The following is a 20061-nucleotide window of genomic DNA, read 5'->3' on the forward strand; positions in this document are numbered from 1 at the left end:
GATTCTCAGAGATCACCTCTGTTTTTGCATTATCTCTCCCCTCCTCCGAAAGTTGAACCGAGGAGGAAACAGCCAAGCAGAAGGACCCAGTGTCTGCAAAGGCTCTCAGAACCCGGGCCTTTGGATACTGCCCCATTCCGTGTTCCCTGCTCCTCCCACCCCTCCTCCACCCTCCTCACTCTCCACTCTAGGCTTGAGATGATAGCATGGAGGTGGGCTGTCACTTTGTAGCCCAGGCTAGTCTCAAACTGTGAGAGCTTCTCCTACTTCTCATTGGTGAGCACCAGCGTGACTGACTCCCCACCAGTTCTGGCCCGTTTGAAGGGTTCCCCCTCTTTTTTTTTACAGTACCCGGTATTGAACCTAGGACTTGTACATGCCAAGTGGGCAACCTACCACATTCCCCCACCCTTTTAAAATGTGTCTTTGTGTTTCTTAAATATGTCTTAGTTTCCCCTCAAACTGAGGTTCTGTGAGGAAGGATAGAGTAAGGCCTCTATGCTTGGACCAGGGGCTCTTGGGGGACAGGGTCATGCTTCTTTCCAGAGAGAAAAGAGAACAAAGTGGCATGTGACAGCAGCTCCACCCCTGGACTCGGCTCTGGACAGCTGACGTCCCAGGAGTGCCTCAGGGATGCCACAGGGTGCCTGGCACACGCTGAAGGGTGCGCTGGACAAACAGCAGCTGGGGTGGAGGACTGGAGTCAGAAGGCCACCTCCAGTTACCAGACCGTGACCTCAGCAGGCTGCCTGGGCTGCTGTCCGGATCTGACTCAGTCCCTTCCCCAGGCCTGCTGCTGGGCAGCCATGCCCAAACTCAGCCCCAGGAGGCCACTAGCTTTCAGGAGCTCCACCCTGACAGAGGCCATCTCCAGCCCTGCTTGCCCACTAGGGGTTTCAACAGGATGTGGGGAAACCAGAGGGCAAAGGTCACCCACTGGCCACTTGCTCTACCACCCCAGACTTTTCCCTCTCCAGCTGGAAGATTCGTCTACAGGCGGACTTCAGCCTGGGGTAGACGTGGCACTCTCCTCCTTGGTCAGGCACCCTCCTCACAGAGTCCCAGATACAATAAGCACCCCACAGCCGGTTGGTCAGGGGGATCCCTGCAAGGCGAAGGAGGCAGTTTCTCCATTCTGGCTATTCCTGAAGTCATCCTCCGAATCTCCCTTGTTAGATAAAGCCGAAGCCAGCTCTTTTAGACTGTTGTAGAGCCTGAGTCTAGATGTCTGCAGGATCCTGAAGGTGGGGGACATTTAGCTCCTGGCAGGGAAGAGAGAGAGTTGACCTCAGCTGACCTTAGCACGCAGGCCTTACTTAGCCAAAAAGGCTCTAACTCAGTGTGCCTCAGAGGGTTCTTCCCCCCAACTCCACCCCCTGCTGCCCCATCCAGTAGCCAGACTCCTGTGTCACCCCAAAGCCTTGTACCCTTCACTTTCTGGGATCTGCCTACCTCTGGAGTGCCCATATCTCCTCACTCACCCCATTCTAGGCTGAGCCGTCTTCCCTTTTAATCTTGCTATCGAATTTATTTGCTTGTTCATTTGAGGAAGGCGAGGGCACAGATATGATGTGGCATGCATGTGGAGGTCAAAGGACCGTTTTGCAAGAGTCAGTTTTTCCCTTCTACCATTCGGACCTCAAGTATCAGACTCAGATCCTCAGAACTGGTGACAAACCCACGGAGCTGATGGCCATCTCACTAAGCCACCTTCCTATAGATCCTCACATACCTAAAGGTCAATCTTTGCCTACAGACCCTTTGCACTGGCCATTCCTTCCAAGCAGAGTGTTCTTCCCAACACTTTCCCTTTATATTTCATATACATATGAAATATATATATATGTAAATTTTTTTCCACTCAAAGCTTAGGAGATTTCCCAAGACTCTGTCCCATGACTCGCTTGAGGTGATGTCTGATGTCTTGGGTCTCCAGGGCTCTCATCTCTCTGTCCCTAGTCTTACTTCTAAGCCCTTCCCATATTTGGAGTGAGGCTCTGCTTCTTTGGTAATTATCTTCCCCCTCTTCTGTGTGGAGGAGATCCTGGATCCTCGGTGCCTAGTGTGGGGCTGGCATAAGCAGTGATCCGAGGGTAGCTGAGTGGAGGTGCGTCCTAAGGAAGGAAGGGACACACACACATGACCCTCAGACTGGCAGGAACCTTACAGAGGGAATCCCCAGAGACAGCCTTACTGGGATTCAGGAAGGAGTGCCAGTCTCTTGGGACGGGGGATGGCAGAGAGGGGAGCTGGCATATCCTGCCACCTCCTCGGAAGGCTGCCTGCAGCCTCATGTAGCTTCTCTGTTCTTTTCTGGGGAGGCAGAACTGTCCCTCCTTCACTCACCCTCACAGCTCGTCAACAGATGGAGAACAAGTTTGGGGCTCTTCATCTCTTCCAGCTCAGACACCAGAGCAAAGCCACCAGGGGTAGCAGTCGGCAGGGCGGGGGAGGGGGCGGGGGGAGAGAAGGACGCCTTCTCTCTATTCTGTGACCTTAGAGAACTCAATTTTTTCTCCGTCTCTTTCCCCCTATAAAGTGGAAATAGTGGTGTTTACTTCACCAGGTTGCCTGAAGACATAATAAGCCCTTAGCAAAACTCTGGAAAGCAGGTGTCATGTAATAAATGGGAGGGTCATTCAGCCTTTACTCCCCTACTCAAGAGCCTGCTGTGGCTCCTGTTTCCTACGCTGAGGACAGATGGAAGTGCCTCTGCCAGGCTGTCTACTGAGTCCCCATCCAGCACGCCCTGCTTATTCCTCTGCCATGCTTCTGGCCCAGCTGCTTCTTTACCCCTTGATAATTTGCTGGTCTTGTAAGAACCCTTCTCCGGGAAGCCTTCCTGGGTCACGTCTGTTCTGTTTCTTTTTTCTGCCCCAGCCAGGCTCGATAGCTGTGCCGTCAGAGTGGCTGGCGGTCTCCATGTCTACAAATGTCACCACCTCCTATGCCCAGATTGACATCTGTTTCCAAGTGGGCACAGAACTCCTCCTGGGCTTCCCAAGAACTTCCTGCAGTGTTCGGTATATACTAAGCAGTCAGTCTAAAACAAAATATCTGAACTCTAGAGCGATACATACGGCAGAGAGCAGGTGTGGGAAAGGCTCTTGGAGGCACGAGGAACTGGGCTTCCTGGCACCAGAAACTGGACTTGGGACTCCGAAAGCCGCTCCTTAGTTCCCGCCACCCTGCACCTTCCCATTTTACAGATGGGAAGATGGGGGCTCAAAGAGCTGCTGTGACTTGCCTGGCATCACGTGGCTAGAAGCTGGCAGGGCAAGGTTTTGGGGGAAAGGCATGGAGGGGTGTGGTCTGGGGAAGGCATTCCAAAAGGGGTGCAGCCTGTTCACAGGCTCCGAGGTGGAGGGCTGGGGTGCTGATATTGTGTAACAATGCGCTAACTGATGGGGCCGTGAGGAGCATGCGGGGGTGGGATTTGCCCATTTGAAGAAGTAGGAGAGGGCACTAGAGCCTTTTTTTTTTTTTTTAACAGCCCAGGAAAAGGTAACAAGACCTTCCAAGCAGATCGGTTGTAGCTCCAGAATCTTCTTGGCTCTTTATTTAATTTTTAATTATTTAATTACTATTTTGGAGACAGGGTCTCGTTATGTAGCCCAGGCTGGCCTGGAACTTTCAGTCCCCCTGCCTCAGCTTCTGGGTGCCGGGACCATATGCATGTACAGCAGAGGCCTCGGAGGCTGAGCAGTGACTCTGGTGACCTCGGGGTTCTGGGCACAGCCCCTCTCCGTAAAGTGGCGTCATCAGTCACATACCCAAGTGACTGGCCCAGAGTCCCCATGTCAGGGACCCTGCAGCTGACACATAGCGGTTGGTCCCGGGGCCTCTGTAGGTCTGACCTGAACCTAGCAGTTTTCGGTGAAGGGACAGCCCGGATTCTGCTGTCCTCTGCACTTGACTCAGAGACCCTTCCCGCTCCTGGCTGGCCTCCCTGTGGGTAGCTGAGCCCAGCTGGAATAACACGGCCCCTTCCCTCCCATGGGCACTGCACTATTTACGGCTCACTGGGGCCTTCACGCCCATGAGCTCACTGGAGCCTCCCTGTGCGCCCTGGGAACCCAGCAGGTCACACACCAGATCTCCAGTCCATCCACTAGGAAACTGGGGTTAGTTAGACCTCAGCCGAGGAATGCCTGAAGCCCAACCTCTTGACTTTTCTAGTCTCCCGACACCCCTAAGTTGGCATGGGGGAGTCTGGGGCTGGAGCCAGGTGGGTGGAGGGTTTGATCTGCTGAGTTAGCCCATCCCAGGAGCTGGAAGGAGCCACAGGGGCAGCAGGCCAGGATGGCGGAGGCGGAAGTTTTCCTGACTCCAGCCACTGGCTGGGCAATGGCCTGGCAGAAACACCTTCAAGGGTGGACGTGGGGAGAGTAGGGCCTGTGGGCTCAAAGCACAGTTGGAATGGCTACCTACGTGAAGGTGGAGGGGAAAGGGAGGCTCCAGCCTTCAGATTTACCCTTGGATGTGAGACGTAGGTGGTTGTGTGCTGACTGTGGCTGGAGGGACACCAGGTAGATACCAGGGCAGACTTTCCATTCACAGACTGTTCCTCTGCTGTGGGGACTGGGCTCAGTCCAAGCCCTCTGAGCCCTATGTCACATAGAACTGGAATTCCTCATTCTCTCCACTTCTCCTCCAGTTCTTCAGCCCTTCCAAGAATTTGTTCCCTCCCTAGGTCCTGGTCAGTTACCCTCCAAGATTCTTTTCCCTCCTAGTGGGTTCCAAAGGGTCCTGAGGCCCTCCCAGAAGCCTCTGGGATTCCTCCCCCAGTCCAGAAAAACTACATGATTTTTGTTGTTGTTGTTCCTTGTCTTAGGCCTGGGTCCTGAGAGGAGGAGTTCTGAGCGCCCTGTAAGACTAAAAGATGCCTGGGGACAAGGACCATCTTCCCCAGCAACTGCGGCAGCCTCCTTGCTTCCACTAGGGCAGGCTCTGCCCATAGGGGGCGCCCACACAGTACTGTTGTGACTCCTGCTGGCACCGGGCACTGTGAATCACCCATAGGGAGATGGGTCAGGGAACCAGTATGTGGCACCCAACTGCTCCAGCACCCTTCAGTGGCCAGTGCCAACCAGGAGGGAGACCATTTAGACAAGGAGAGAGGCTCCTGTTTTTGGGTAGGAGGATGGGAACTAGATACTGACATCACAAAAGGCATCTTGGCCTTCTAGGTTCAGAGAAGCGTGATGCTCACAGGGGCCCTGCTGCCTCTGACCCTGCGCTTAATGTACTAGGCTTTTAAGCAAAGCCCCAAACTAAGCAATCCCTTCCCCAAGTCTATAGGAAAGAGTGGTGAGTCAGCTGTGGCCATGAACTCACCCTAGGCAGTAAAAACAGAAAACAAGCAGGCTCTCCCGGAGGAATGGAGAGGGGTAGGGAGGGGGACAGGGACTTCCCATGCTGGGCTGAAGGCATCGTTTGAAGTCCTCAAGAGTGAGGCAGCGTCCTCACGGCCCCTAGAAACTCAACCACATCAAAGCCACCCAAGGAAGGTGTCACACACAGTCACAGTCACACAGTGACCCACCGAGTCCCTCGGAGGAGTGCACAGTGACACACACGGTTGACTTGAAGCCATGACACCTGGAGACCTGCCATGCGGTGGCTGCTCTATGGGCATGCCGAAGCAAGCACATTCAGACTCCCAGACACACGTGCAGACATCTCCGAGTCCCTCACGGCCACACAGAGCCATGACAGCTGTCTCCACGAAGTCACACACAGACCACGTGCAGCAAACCACAGCTATGCAGAAAACCACCTCTGTCCCCGTCTACCCAGCGCCCATTGGCTCTCAGAACCTGTCTCTGGGACTCACACACATGGCACAGGCGACACTCATTTCCATGCACACAATCACGAAAACACACAGCCACATGGTCACATGTGGCCACAACTGCATAGCTCCCACACAAATCTGCAGAGGCACACCCAAATCACAGGGAGTCTCTCTCTCTCTCTCTCTCTCTCTCTCTCTCACACACACACACACACACATTCTGTTACACACCCGCCACATTCACAGTTACACGCTAAAAGATGGTTTCAGCCACGCAGGGACCAGCCACACAATCACATACACCACCACACAGATAAATGGGTCCATGAAATGTCTGGCACTCGGTTTTGGTGGCGGTTGGGACGTGGGGCGAGAGCTCGAGAGTGTGATTCACTCAGTGCCCCACCCCTCCCTCCTTTTGGTGGCCCCTCCCTGGCATCCTCCTCCCAAAGCACTCACTGTATGGTGTCGGCCAGGCTTTGGCGAGACCCCACACCTTGCCTTGGAGAGGCCTGAGGACCACGGCCAGTGCCTTCAGCGTGACGTCCGTCACTTGCACTGAACCAGAGAACGAAGGGTTCCAAGTCAGATCCCGATTTCCTATCCTGGGGGAGATCTATTTCCGCAGGAGCACTTGAGTGACCTTGAGAGAACCTGGCCCGGGCACCAACCTGTGCCAGGCTTCAGCTGCCCACATCCCACACTTGAATTTCTTTTGGAGGCTGGAGAGCTGGCTCAGCTGTTAAGAACCCGAGCTGCTCTTCCACAGGACCCATGTTTGAGTCCCAGGACCTGCATGGAGAGGCTCACAACTAGCTGTAACTCCAGTTCTAGGGGATCTTATACCCTCTTCTGACCTCTGCAGGCACCCACGTAGGGCACAGAGATACATATACATACATGCATACAAGCAAAATGGCAATGTATATAAACAATTTAAGTTTTTTGAAAAGTTAAAAAGAAAAAAAAAAGAACTCCTTTGGTTTAGCAGTTTTGGGGGTCGGGGCCTGAGTTGGAGAGGCTTCGTGGTTCTCATATGATTGACAGCCCTCGTGACAGCGGTATGGGAGACAGACCCAGGAAAGACTTCCTGTGAACTTGACCTTCTCTGGGGAAATGAGCTTTGAAAGAGAGCTGATTTGGAGCAGGCATAGTGGCGCACGGCCTTTGATCCCGGCAGAGGCAGGTGGATCTCTGTGAGCTTAAGGCTAGCCTGGTCTACACAGTGAGTTCAAGGACAGCCAGAGCTACCTAGTGAGACTATGTCTTGGGGGTGGCAGGGTTGGGCTGAGGGACAAAAAACGAACAACAACCAAAAAGTTAGGCGGTGGCGGCACGTGCCTTTAATCCAAGCACTAAGGAGGCAAGGCATGCACATCTCTGAGTCCAGGCCAGCCCGGTGTACAGAGTGAGTTCAAGGACAGCCAGGGCTGGCTACACAGAGAAACCCTGTCTCAGAAACAAAGGTAGTTGGCTTAAAGACAGCCTGTTCTAGTGTCTAAACAGCTGGGTTTTCATCCAATTTAGTGTGTCAGTATAGCCCAGCATTGTCCCCTCCCTTCATGTGCCTCCAGAGAGACACTGGGCTGAAAGGCTTTCCCGTCAAGGTGTTTAATGATATGCAAACTTCCAGTCCCACCCCATCTCTCCTGACTCCAGAATTCAAAACCCACCGGTCCTCAGGTGACTTCTAGCTTGAAGGCCCCTGGCCGCTGAGTAGGGAGTAGGGACATAGTCATGCAAGCATGGGGACCTGGCGTTGGATCCCGAGCACCATATAAAAAGCTGGACACAACACACATGCCTGTGATTCTAGCACTGGGCAGGGGGGCGGTCGGAGGAGCCTGTAGTTTACTGGGCCAGAGGCTGAGCTGAATCAATGGGTTCCAGGTTCAGCAGACAGGGATCGAGAAAGACACCTGATATTGACCTATGGCACTCGCGCGTACACACACACACACACACGCACGCACACACACACACACACACACACGCACACACACACACACACACACACACACACACACACACGCACACACACAGAGGGACCAAGGTAGTTGAGCAGCCCCACAGGGTGGAGGCTGAGGGCTTGTCCACAGGCTGCCATGGGCCCCTCCCTGCCCTGCTGGGTGCCTGGCACTCAGAGGCCACCGCCACCTTCCAGGCTAAGCCACGTCATCTTGCTGGTTTGGAGGCTTGGGCCAGTTCAGGGTTTGTGGTTACAGCAGGTGGTGACCGAGTAAGAACTTTCCGGCCCCACGCTGTGCAGAGGCAGGGTTTCCAGGGTGGGCTGGGTTGTCAGGGGATTCCTACCACCTTTACAGGACTAAAGGTCCTCCAGGAACCAGGAGAATCTGCATCTCCAGCTCAGGCCACCGGGGCTGGGGTGCTTGCCAAGAGGGGACAGAGCAAAGGCAAGGAAGTTCCCTGGGACCTCAGTGAGGGTTGTTTGTTTTTCACTCGGTTTCCTACGTTGAGTCAATCTGCTTCCTGGTTGCTACTTAGCTCTTTTCCTGATACTTAGGGGACAGACTCATACGACATCAGTGGGCACCCAGCACATTCCTCTAGCTTATGAGGCAGCCCCCAACACACACGTCACCGCAAAAATCACGTTACTGGCTTCCCATGGGCTTGTGCTCTGCTGGGTATACAGTGTTTCATTTGATCTTCTAATAACCTCACGCTTAGCTGTTATTAACTCCATCCTACAGAGGAGGAAAGTGAAAATCGAAAATCCTAAGCCACCTGCCCAGGGGCACTTAGCTAATAAACTGTAGGCCTGAGGTTCAAACCTCTTGTCCCTGCTCTAGAGCCCAGATCTTCAACTACATCTCCCAGCCTCAGTGGGAACCTGAGGAGACACAGGGACACTTGCAGACTCTGTATCTTTGTTGAAAGAAGCCGGCCTGACATTTGGCTTCTCACGACAGCAGAGGACACACGACGTGCCCAGGACATGGAAGGACTTGGGTTGAGTCTGGGCTGTTCAGAGAGCACATTATTAAAAATAGCCTTTTTGGAACCTGGGTTGACATTCCTGTGGCTTCTATTTGCTGCCTTGCCGTTTGGCCTTAGAAGTCAGAGAGGGCTCCTCAGGGAACTCATGTGAAAGTGCTTGTCCCCAAACCTGACAACCTGAGTTCAGTGGAAGGAGAGACAAACTTCCCAAAGCTGTTCCCTAACATCTCCGTCTGTGGTGGAATGTGTGTGTGTTGGGGGGGTGTACATTTACACACACACACACACACACACACACACACACACAATACATGTAAAAAATACATGTAATCGCAGAGTACTAGGGGTCAGGGTATAGTCCAGTGTCGGAGCGCGTTTGCCTAGCGTTTGCCTAGGCCTGGGTTTCATCCCCAACACCCAGAAAACAAAACAAAAAACACAAGAATTAGTGGCCAGCCCTCACTGATTTGCAGACAAGCCTGGCATCCCTCCCCTTTTGTCTGTGGGATCAGTTGCTTGTTTCTCTCCAAGTCTTGACTGTGTCCATTGTCTTGCCTGTCTGCAGGGTTCTCTGGCTTTGCTCAGGCCACCATCAACTCTCTAGCATGGCCCAGAGAGAGCTGTTAGCAGTTGGCAGTTGGTACCTTGTCCATCTCTCCTCCCCTGCCTCCACTTAAGAATTTTCTGGAATATCTGGGAAGACCCAGAATACTGCTCCCCAGAGTCGAGAGGTTAGGGTTCTAACCCCAGCTCTTTCGTCTCATTGTGCAATGTCGGGCAAGGCCCTAGGCCACTCCGAGCGCTGGTTTCTTCATCTGTGAAATGGGGACAGAAATACTTGCCCCACCTGACAGGAGGGTGAGGCTTAGCTGAGGTCCTGAGTGTGAAGGCCTTCCATATGCCGACTGACAGGGACCCTTGGAGGACGCAGGAGGAATTTAGGGTGACTGTAGGAGTGGCTGGAGAATCAAAGGTGCCCTAATCATCTCAGGACCCAGCGTCAGATGCTGCCCATGGGGGTGGGGAGCTAGGTAGGTTGGGGAGCTGGAAATGGATAGGGCATGCGTGGGTCCCACAGCCTAGAGTGACACCTCCAGCCATCACCAAGTCCTCAGGGCTCCATGTCATAACAATGGGGCCAAACTCCTGGGCTTTTAGCTTTTTCATTTTACTTGGCTTTTGAAACAGGGTTCCATATAGCCCAGGCTGGCCCAAAACTAGCTCTGTAAGCTAAAGCTGATTTTCAACTTCTGATCCTCCTGCCTCTACTTCTCAAGTGCTGGGATTATAAGCATGTGCCACAGCACCTGGTTTTAATGTGGCGCTGAGGCTCAAACCCAGGGCTTTGTGTATTCTAGGCCAGCGTTCCACCAGCTGAGTTGAGCAATATTCTCAGCTTCTGTTTCTTGAGGCAGAGTCTTATTATGGATCCAAGGCTTGAATTTGCATGGTGTGTGTGTGTGTGTGTGTGTGTGTGTGTGTGTGTGTGTGTGCCAGTGTGACTACCTATGCACACCCATTGCTGAAGCTAGAGGAGCATATTAGGTATCATTTTTCTATCACTCTGGGTGGAAGGGTTTCTCTGGGTAGCCCTGGCTGTCCTGGAACCCTGTAGACCAGGCTCGCCCCAAACTCAGAGATCTACCTGTCTCTGCCTCCCAGGTAGATTAAAGGCGAGCCCCCCATCGCTGCCCACAACACTTGTTACAGAACCTGAACCTCACCATTTCGGCTAGGCTGGTCGACCATCAAGAGTTGCTGAGGTCTTTCTACCCCCAACCCCTAACACTGGGGATAGTCGCTTTTACATAGGGGCTTTGAACTCAAGTCCTCTTGCTTTCACAGCAAGCACTCTTAGCTGCTGAGTCATCGCCAACCCCTAGCCCCCAGCCTTGAACCTTTGATCCTCCTGCCTCAGTCCCCTGAGTGACAGGCATGTGCTACCACACCCAGGATACAAAAACCTTTTAAATCACCTCTGGCACCAGGCAGGTTCAGTGGGTGAGCTGAGGAGGGAGCTCCGGAGATGTGAACCCGGGGCTGCATGCAGTTACCAGGTAACTTACTGAATCTTCACAGCCCTCAGAGGCTGGGCTCGGAATTGTGTCACTTCATGGATGAGGAAACTGAGACAACAAGAGAAGTTTTACTCGTCCAAGTCACTGCAGGGTGGAGGCAGGATTAGAATTCAGACTGACCGGGTCTCCAAGCGGGTGTGCTCCACCTGGCTGTACTAGGGGAAAGGCCAGGATTCAAGCTCACAGCCTCTCCAAGGAAGAGCAGGAGGGAAAGGAGGCAGCAGAGACAGAGGGATACCCGCCCCTCCCCCCCACGCACACGCCACCGCTCATTTCCATTCATTTATTTCGTTGCGTTCACAGCTTATTGAGCATGCGTCAACCCTACGCTATGTACCCTGGTCACACTCTGCAGAACCCTGTCCAGGTCTCAGTAGAGCAAACCCCACCGAGAGCATGCGGCTGGGAGGGAGGGCGCGCAGTTCTAGGGAAAGCCTGCAGGGGTCTGAGAGGATGTGGAGAAGGCAGATATCCAGAGAGGGAGGCAAGAAGCTGAAGGACGGCTCTGTCATCCCACCTCTTGGGAGACGGAGGCAGGGAGGTTACGAGTCTGAGGCCAGCCTGGGCTACATAGTAAAACTCTATCTGGACACAAGAGCTGGTGTGGTTCCATTGATGTGAGGGTCACCGGCAGACAGAAGCAGCAGACAGAGGTGAGCAGACAGAAGGAAAAGCATGCCAGGGTGTCTGAGGAGGGAGGGAGGGTCATGACCCAGGAGGGTCCCCCGGGGGATGCCTGAGGAGTTCCGTTTCTTGGCCCAAGTACCTAGTTTATTTCTAGGTATTTCTTCATTGTTCTGTGTGTTTTAAATTCACTGATTTCCCACAATTTTAACGCACACGCACGCACACACATGTGTGCACACATGCTTGAGCACAGCGTGTGACTGAATTCACTGAGTGGGATTTACAGCCATCTCCCATATGAACTGTAGACTCTGTACTGAGTAGGTTCATAAAGATAGTGCACTCAGCCCAGCTCGGTGGCACACACCTGTAATCCCAGCACTCAGAGAGGCAGAGGCAGGCCGATCTCTGTGAGTTTGAGGCCAGCCTGGTCTACAAAGTGAGTCTAGGACAGCCAAGACTATACAGAGAAACCCTGTCTCAAACAAACAAACAAGCCAAAAACAGCCTGGCACTCTCAATTCTACCTGCCTCAGTTTCCCCAGTACTGCAATATAATTCTAGTACTGGGGAAACTGAGGCAGGTAGAATTGAGAGTGCCAGGCTGTCCTGGCCTACATAATGAGCTCTTGTATCTAGAAAGGAGGAGGCAGAAGAAGAGAGAGAAAGCAGCTGAGACCCAGAGTGGGATGCACAGTTCAACCCGGAGGGCATTAACTCTTTTCCAAAGCAAGAACTTCCTCCCTAAAAAGCACAGAGACCGAAAGGGAAGACATCTCCCCCCTCCCCCCAGGTTCACTGACAGAGCATCCGCCTAACTTGCTCAAGGCTCCGGGACACCATCCCTAGTGCAACACAAATAAATAAATAAATAAATGGGGGGAAAAAAACCTTAAATATACAAAACAAAAGAAACACTTCTTTTCCATGATTGCCTGGGAAAATTTGAGCCTCAGACTCCAGAATTTGCCACACCCCCTCTCCCCTTCTCTCTCAGCCCAGCACAAACCACAGAGTGGAGCCAAGCACTCTGAGTCAGAAGGGCCTGCTCTGGAGAGCCATTTCTGTGAACACAAGTCAGGTTTTCCCTGCCAAGCCGTTTCAACGTGGGCCTCAGTGTCTTCATCCATAAAATGGAGCCAGTAAAACTACGCACTTCACAAGTTCTTCCAGAGCCCCAGTATCAAAGGTTCTAGCTAATACTGTGCACATTTCACACGGTTTCATGTTTATTTTATTTCTTTTTGAGGTGCGGGGCACAAGTCTTGTGACACACAGGGAGGTCAGAGAACAGTTTGAGGGAGCTGGTTCTCTCCTTCCACCACGTGGGGCCTGAACCATGTTGCTGGCCCACATGGTCCTCAGGCATCTGTCTCCCACTCCCAACCACTCGATTTGTCGGGAGGAACTCAGAACAAACCCTTAGTCTGACTAAGGAAGTTCCCCTAGCGCTGGCTTCCAGTGTCCCAGCTTGGAGCTGGAGCGTCAGGCCTGAGCTTCAGACTCTCCAGGAGCAAGTTTACCAAGTCGGAGGAAGCCAGGCCGGGGAGGTGGCATTCCAGGCGGCATGTCAGCAAGTGAGTCAGGACTGGGGCGGCCCTTTCTGGGTCCCTGGAGGTGGGGGAGGGCTTGCCTCTCTGGCGCTGGGCCCTGGCTGGGTTGCTCATTTGCATATATCTGCATGTAAGTTAAGTTTCACCTGCTTACATTGGCAGGGCTAGGAAAGACACCTGTGCGGAGAGTTTGAGGGATCCAAGTCTACAGAGCTGGCAGCCTGATGGAGCATCAACGCAGAGTCATAGGTCCAAGCTAATGGACCCATCAAACACTTTTAAACTTCTGAACCAAACACATAGCTTCACACACACACCCCTGGGGGGGGGGCTCTCCTGGTTGCCCAGGCCAGAAACTTCAGTCACTCTGGCTCTTACCCTTTCTTGTGACATTCACCCACCGAGTCCTCTTGGGGGTTGTCTTTAAGCCGCCTCTGTCTTGGCTCCCTTCCTTTCGGTTGCCTCTGCCACCGCACCCTTGGGGAGTCCCTCCTCACTGAGCATTTGACCCATTGCAAGTGCCTGTTCCTCAATTCTCTGCCACCTGGCTATCTTCCCCAATCCAAACTGGTACCCAAGGTACCCCTGGGAAGCCCCTCTGCTGCCACCGGGGTCCTGCCCTCCCATCACTCAAGGCCGTCCTAAGCTCCTGGCAGAGAGACTGAGTCCCTTCACAGTGCAACCACCTCCATTGCTCCAAAGCTCCCATTGCTTTCTTACCTTGCAGCCGGGTGGGCATAAGCTCCGAGTGGGCCTCTTCTATGCCTTGCTCTTCACCTGTGAAGCAAGGATAAGACTAAGATTCCATTACAGGGCTGTGTAACACATGGGTTCCCATGGCGACTAGTCGTTATTAATATTATTTCTTTTCTTACTGCTTTCCAGGGGCCTCCTCTTCCCTCTGAGGACTTCCTCTGTCCTTGCTGCATGCTACTTCTCCAGGGAAGACAGTCCCCTGGCAGTTATGGTAGCCAGCTAGCTAGGGATTCCAGCTGCAGTTTTTAGAAAGGGTATCTGGCCCCTTTGTGCCTCAATGTCCTCCTTCCTAAAAGGCCCGATAACTTGCACATCTGTATTAGATATCGACTTTATCTTATGTAGAAATATTGCAGTAATTAGATAAAGAGAGACGTTCATGTCCTTAGCCTAAGCACAATGCTTGGCACACAGACAGCAGAGGATGACGTAAGTAATCATTACTGATATCCAAAACACAGGGCTCAAATCCCCTTAGTGCCCCTTCCACCTCTAAGGGCCTGGGACAGGCTCCTCGAGTCCCTCAGTACTGTGGCCAGATACCCCAGGCCTGCATCAGGGTCCTCCAGTGCCCCAGACATCTGGAGGGCCAGGACCTGGCCCTCCAGCCCTTCTACGTGGAAAGCTACAAAGGCCTCCTTGAGTTCAATGATGGTTGGGAATATAGAATTGGCTCCTTGTCCCCACTAATTCCGAGGCACATGCCATCCAGAACTTGGGCTGCAGAGATCGAATGGACAGCTGCCACAGGACCCCCCCCCCCCCGCCCCACACACACACAGAGCTCAGGGGCTGGGAGAGCAGTCCAGCCCAGCTGGCCCAAGCAGTTGCAAATGTTAATAGCACATTTTCGCAGTGTGCTCACTTTCCCAAGGAGGCCACTGACCCTTGGCACAGCCAGGACTTCCCTGCCCACCCTCTTTCCTCTCACCACCTCCTCCAGCCCCTCTCAGCAGCAGTTAAAGAACTCCAGGCAGGGTGATCCTCTCCCAACGGAAACTGAAGAGGGCCTTCAATGATGTGCTGAGTTGGGGCCCCGGAGTGGATACTGGACATACCCTTCTTTCTTCCAGCCAACACATGAGCCTAGGCCCCTCCTGCTCCGGGCCAGCCGGGTGGGAACAGGCTTGAAGGCGAGGGAGGGACACTGAACTGCTCTTAACCTTCCCTTTGTCGCCCCTCTCTGCTGTAAAGTCTTTGGGGAATTTTGTTTGTTGCTGGGGAGGTTGGGTGTTGTTTTGCAGGCATGATTATTTGTCTCCTTTGGGGAGTCGGAACTGAGTTTGCAGGGCTCCCTGGGCCGTTGGAAGTCTGTTTCCCCAGAGCGATAGTCTTCCTTCCTCCTAGACCCAGAGCTACCGCGGTGAGGCCAATAGAAGCAACAACCAACCGTACAGTCCAAATTGGCAGCCTGGGATGGCCAACGCCTGACCTCCTTTTAAATAAAGAGGGAGAGAAAAAAAAAAAAAGTGCAGTGCAGACCGACAAGGAATCTGACCCCCACCATCACCGAGAAAACAACAGCCCCCACCTGAACAGAGACCCACCATCTGCCCCAGGGGGTCTGGAAGGCAGAATGAACCCCGTGTTGGGTGTGTTTAAATGGAGGTGTGCTCGGGTGCGAGTGAAGTGGCTGTGTGGTGTGGTATGTGTGGTGTGTGTGTGTGTGTGTGTGTGTGTGTAGGGTCCGGAAGTGGTCGCCTATAAGGGTGTGCGGGTCCGGATCTGTGGGTTCTTCTCTGTGTGGTGGGTCCCCCTGCACAGCCACCGGCGGCCTCATCCTTGTCTGTTCCGGGCATTTTCCTAGCTCCTTCTTCCAGCCTGTGCCTGGCTGGCGAGGAAGAAGAGAGAGCGCCACGTCTGAATTTCCGTGCGGTGCGGGGGTGGGGGTGGGGGTGGGGTGGGGTGGGAGTCCGGGTGGGTGTGTCTTCAGGAAGGTGGCGGACATAGCCAAGACGCCTCCTTTCCGGACCGGGCGAATTCGTTGCAGACGGGATGGCCTCGGGCAAGCTCGCAGAGTTTCTGAAGGTTTCTGGCGCTCGCTCGCTCCCAGGCTGTCCGCTGCCCATCCGGCTCCCCGTGGGCGCCCCTCCCCCGCCCTCTGGCCTGCGCCACCCAGCCCGTTTTGACCCGGGTCCCACCGGTGGCTTTCTCCCCAGAGCCAGGCGCCACCGAAGCATTTTCTTCCAACCCTCCCCGTTTTCTCCCGGAGAAGGTGTCCTGCTCAAAGAACCACCCAAGCTCTTAGCGCTGGCGATTTCGTGCACTTGGTGCATTTAAATTTCCCGGGTCCGCCTCAGGTAGACTTCTTGGAAGTTAAACAAAGAAAACAGGGAGTTCGGGGGTGGGGTGGGGGTGTCGCCAGGGTCGTGTGGGGGTGCGGGGAAACTCTCGCGGGACCGCCCCACGCCAAGCAGCGCCTTGACAGGGGAGCGCTGGCCCCAAGACTTCTCCTTCTCCCCTCCCGACCCACGGACAGCATCTTCAGGGTTGTTTGAAAAATAACACGCAGGAAAAAGGGGAAGCGAGCGCGGAGGAAAGCCCCAGCCGGGGACCGCAGAAGCCTTCGGCCGCTCGTCCAACACCGGGGCTCACCAAAGGCTCCATCAGAAAGGGTCCAGGAGAGCGCGTGGTTCCCAGACTCGGGCGAAAGGAGTTGAGGGACGCGGGCTCCTTTTTTCCAGGCCTCCAGAACGCGCGGTGGCTTGGAGGGGGGTTGCCGCAAGATCGAATTATTATTGTCCTCAAACCGAATTACGAATAGCACGTTAAAGCTAGCTGAGGACAGACAGGCACAAAACGAGGTTTCACTTGGGAGCCCTGACCACCAAGGACAAAGGCTGGGTGTAAATCCAAAAGCGACCACCGGGCCCGCAGACATCTGGAGGGGAGTGGGAATCTTTCTTTCCCTGAGCAGAGAGGTTGAGGTGCGGGGTGGACTTGGAGTTTCAGAACTCCACCCCGGCTCGGGCACTACAAACCTCCCTGATTCCTCTGGGCCCCGCTGAGCCCCGCTGAGTGCTGCTGGAAGCGCTGCGCATTCGCCCTTGTTTGAGCCCAGCCTCGGCTGTGACCCGCCAGGAAACCTTGCTCGTGGTGGATTCGGCCACAGGAGGACTAGAGAGCAGCCGCGAGCAAGGGGTACACCCTTCACCCCGCAAATTAGGAAAACCCGAGCCTGAGCGGGTGTCATGGCGCAAGCCTTTAATCCCAGCACTTGAGAGGCGGAGGCAGGCATATCTCTGTAGGTTCGAGGACAGCCTGGGCTACATAATGAGTTTCAGAACACCCAGAGCTACATAATGAGACCCTGACTAGGGTGTGTGTGTGGTGGGGACACACACACACACACACACACAAACTCATGTGTTACTAAGCACCCGGCCTCCCTTCTACCCACACTCCCTACACACCCCCTACTAGCTTCTTTGGCACTAGGCTCTTCAAAGCGGATCACCCAGAAAAAACACTGCCCCAATACAAGGTAGGCGAGGAAGAAAGTTAGAGGGGAAAGGGGTGTACTTTCGTGAGCTGCGGGAGCTATTTGTAGTAATAGAAAGGGTTAATTTGTTCTTCTTTCCTCCCTCCTTTCTTTTCTTCCTCTTCCTTCCCTTCTTCCTTCCTTCCTTCCTTCCTTCCTTCCTCCCTCCCTCCCTCCCTTCCTTCCTTCCTTCCTTCTCCTCTGCTCCTTTTCTCCTTAGTTTTAGGCTCTTGGATTCTAGACTCTTGGATTTATGTCCTTGTATTCTTACACACCGACATACAGCGAAGGGTTGGAATCCCGGGTGCTTTCTATGAGGCTGAGCTGGGACGTGGAGGCTGAGCTGGGACGGGAACTGAGATCTTCTCTCTCCTTTCTCCTCTAGCACTGTCCTCCCTCCCTCACATGCCACCACTTCTTTTCCTGAGGTTGAGAGGATGATTCTGTTTTGGGGTGCCCACGATGATGATGCCCAGGTTACCCAGCCAGGGCTTGGGCTCCTCATCCTTTGGAAGGTGGAATGTGGCTGGTGGTGGTGGAGGGAGAGAGAGACAGTCACTACCTTCTTAACAGGGTTTTGGGGAGGCTGCATGGAGCTTATGAATTCCATGGGGCGCAAGTACAGGGTTCACTCCTTGGGAGTGTTCCTGAGCATATAGGAAAGCTTAGAGGGGCACTCACGGAGGACCTTACTTTGGAGGTGATCCCAAAGCCTACCTCTGCTCTTCCTCCAGCACAGGTCCTGTACAGAAAGGACGCTGGAGGAGTCCTCCATCATCCTTTCCATTCGAGCTATAAAACACCTCCTTCTGAAACCTGCCCTGACAGCCAGCCCCACCTCAAAGGGCATTCTGTTTCTTTGATTCATGCAGCCAGAGAGACCATCCTTGGAAACATCATGGCAGCCTTCCTTCTGAAGAGCAGGACAGCCAGGAGGGGGTGGCGCACGCCATTAACCCCAGCACTCAAGAGGCAGAGGCAGGTGGATCTCTGGGTTCAGTTTGAGGCCAGCCTGGTTTAGTTCCAGGACAGCTGGGGCTACACAGAGAAACCCTGCCTCGAAAAACCAAAAGAGTAGGAGGGTGCTAGAGAAAGGGTTGGGGAGAGCAATAGCCCCAGCTCTAAGGAGAGAGCCACGACTGGAGCCTGGGGAAAGGGTGGTTTCACACGGAAACTACAGGATTACAGGGTAGGGACCTCTACAGCAGTGGAAATCAGGCATTTTCTTGGCCATTTGGGGTGCGGTGAGGGTAAAAGTGGGTTATTTCTCTCCTGTCCCGATATAGTCTCTTTTTATTTGCTTGTTTCTTTTTATTTCATCTCTATGGGTGTTCTAACTAAGCACTACACACATGCTTGGTGCTAAGAGAGGCCAGAAGAGGGTGTCAGATCTCCCTGGAACTGGAATTGCATATAGCTGTGATCTGCCATGTGGGTGCTGGGAACTGAACGGGGGGGGGGGGGGGAGGGGAGGGTGTCCTCTGGATGAAGCAGCCAGTGCTCTTAAGCACTAAATCATCTCTCCAGCCCCAGATTTTGTTTTAGAAGGTTTACTTTTGCCCCCCAGCCTAGGGCCTTCATCTCCTTGCCTTCCTCTCTAATAGCTGTCCTCAACACCCCAAGGTTGCTACCTTCACTCTGAGTCCTGATAGTGTCTGTGTGTGTGTGTGCACAAGCAAGAATGAAGATGATCTGTGTGACAGAAGGCTGCAGTGTGTAGGTCTTCTGGGGAATGTGTGAGGGCTTGTGGACTAGACGGTAGAGCTGGGCAGTGGTAGTGTAAGCCTTTGCCTTTAATCCCAGCACTTGGGAGGCAGAGGCAGGTGGATCTCTTGAGTTCGAGGCCAGCCTGGTCTACAGAGTGAGTTCAGGACAGCCAGCAGTACACAGAGAAATCCTGCCTCAGAAAACCAAACCAAACCAAACCAAACCAAGGAACTGTCTCCCTCGTGTGAAGCAGCTTAGATGTGTGGGGAAAGGTATCTTCCATAGGGTAGGTCGTGAGCGTATATGCTCAAATGCCTGGATAGCCTAATCTTTGAGAACAAACATCAGTGATTTGGCTTGTAATTCGTGGGGTTATGTAGAAGGTAAGTATGGTCCTTTTTAAATTAAAAATATTTCATTTGTTTGTCTTTGCGCCATGTGTAGTGTGTGGGTCCATGCATAACAACGCCCACACGTGGAGGTCAAGAGACTAGCTGTTTCCTTCCATCATATGGGTTCTAGGAATCCAACTCGGATCGTCGGGGTTGATGCCTTCATCTACTGAGCCATCTCATCAGCCTTAATATTATGCTTTTATTCAAGAGTTGCTCATGTTTGTGTAGGTAGCTGTATACACACCACACCTAAAATCTGTGTTTTCAGGTCCATAAATAATATTATTATATGATCATATACGTCGGGTGAAATCCCTGTGTATTTTTCCACATGTGGCAACAGATGGTTGCATACATGGATACATGTTGATCAAGGCCTCGTGTTCCACTGTCTAGAGGCAGAGCCTGGAAGCACAAAGGAGCTAGCCATATTTTCTGTGCCCTCCCAGGAACCGTCAAACCAGATTCATCTCCACTCCCTTGTTCTGTCCCAGTTCATGCGAGGCTACATTTTGCGCAGAGCGAGCGCCAGGAAAGGCGGGGCTCAGTACTGGCGAATCCCAGACAGCAGATTCCCTCCAGCAGCCCCAAGGGCCTGCGGGGAGCTACGGTGTCGCAACCAAACCGGGGGCCCCTGCCGGAAGTGGAACCGTGCATCGGGGGTGGTGAGGCGTAGTCGCGGCATGCCAGGCCCTGGGCACCCGGC

At 53.6% G+C, this 20061-nt stretch overlaps 1 long non-coding RNA gene across 1 annotated transcript in view; it reads right to left on the reverse strand.

Moving 5' to 3' along the window:
* LOC132655161 (uncharacterized) overlaps window positions 1-20061 on the reverse strand; it is a 31981-nt gene that overhangs the window by 10829 nt on the left and 1091 nt on the right. The window contains exon 2 of the long non-coding RNA XR_009592828.1: window positions 13737-13793. This is a non-coding gene — a long non-coding RNA (uncharacterized LOC132655161). The remainder of the gene's footprint in view (window positions 1-13736; window positions 13794-20061) is intronic.

Source organism: Meriones unguiculatus, chromosome 7, assembly GCF_030254825.1.
Source record: "Meriones unguiculatus strain TT.TT164.6M chromosome 7, Bangor_MerUng_6.1, whole genome shotgun sequence".
Taxonomy (NCBI): domain Eukaryota; kingdom Metazoa; phylum Chordata; class Mammalia; order Rodentia; family Muridae; genus Meriones; species Meriones unguiculatus.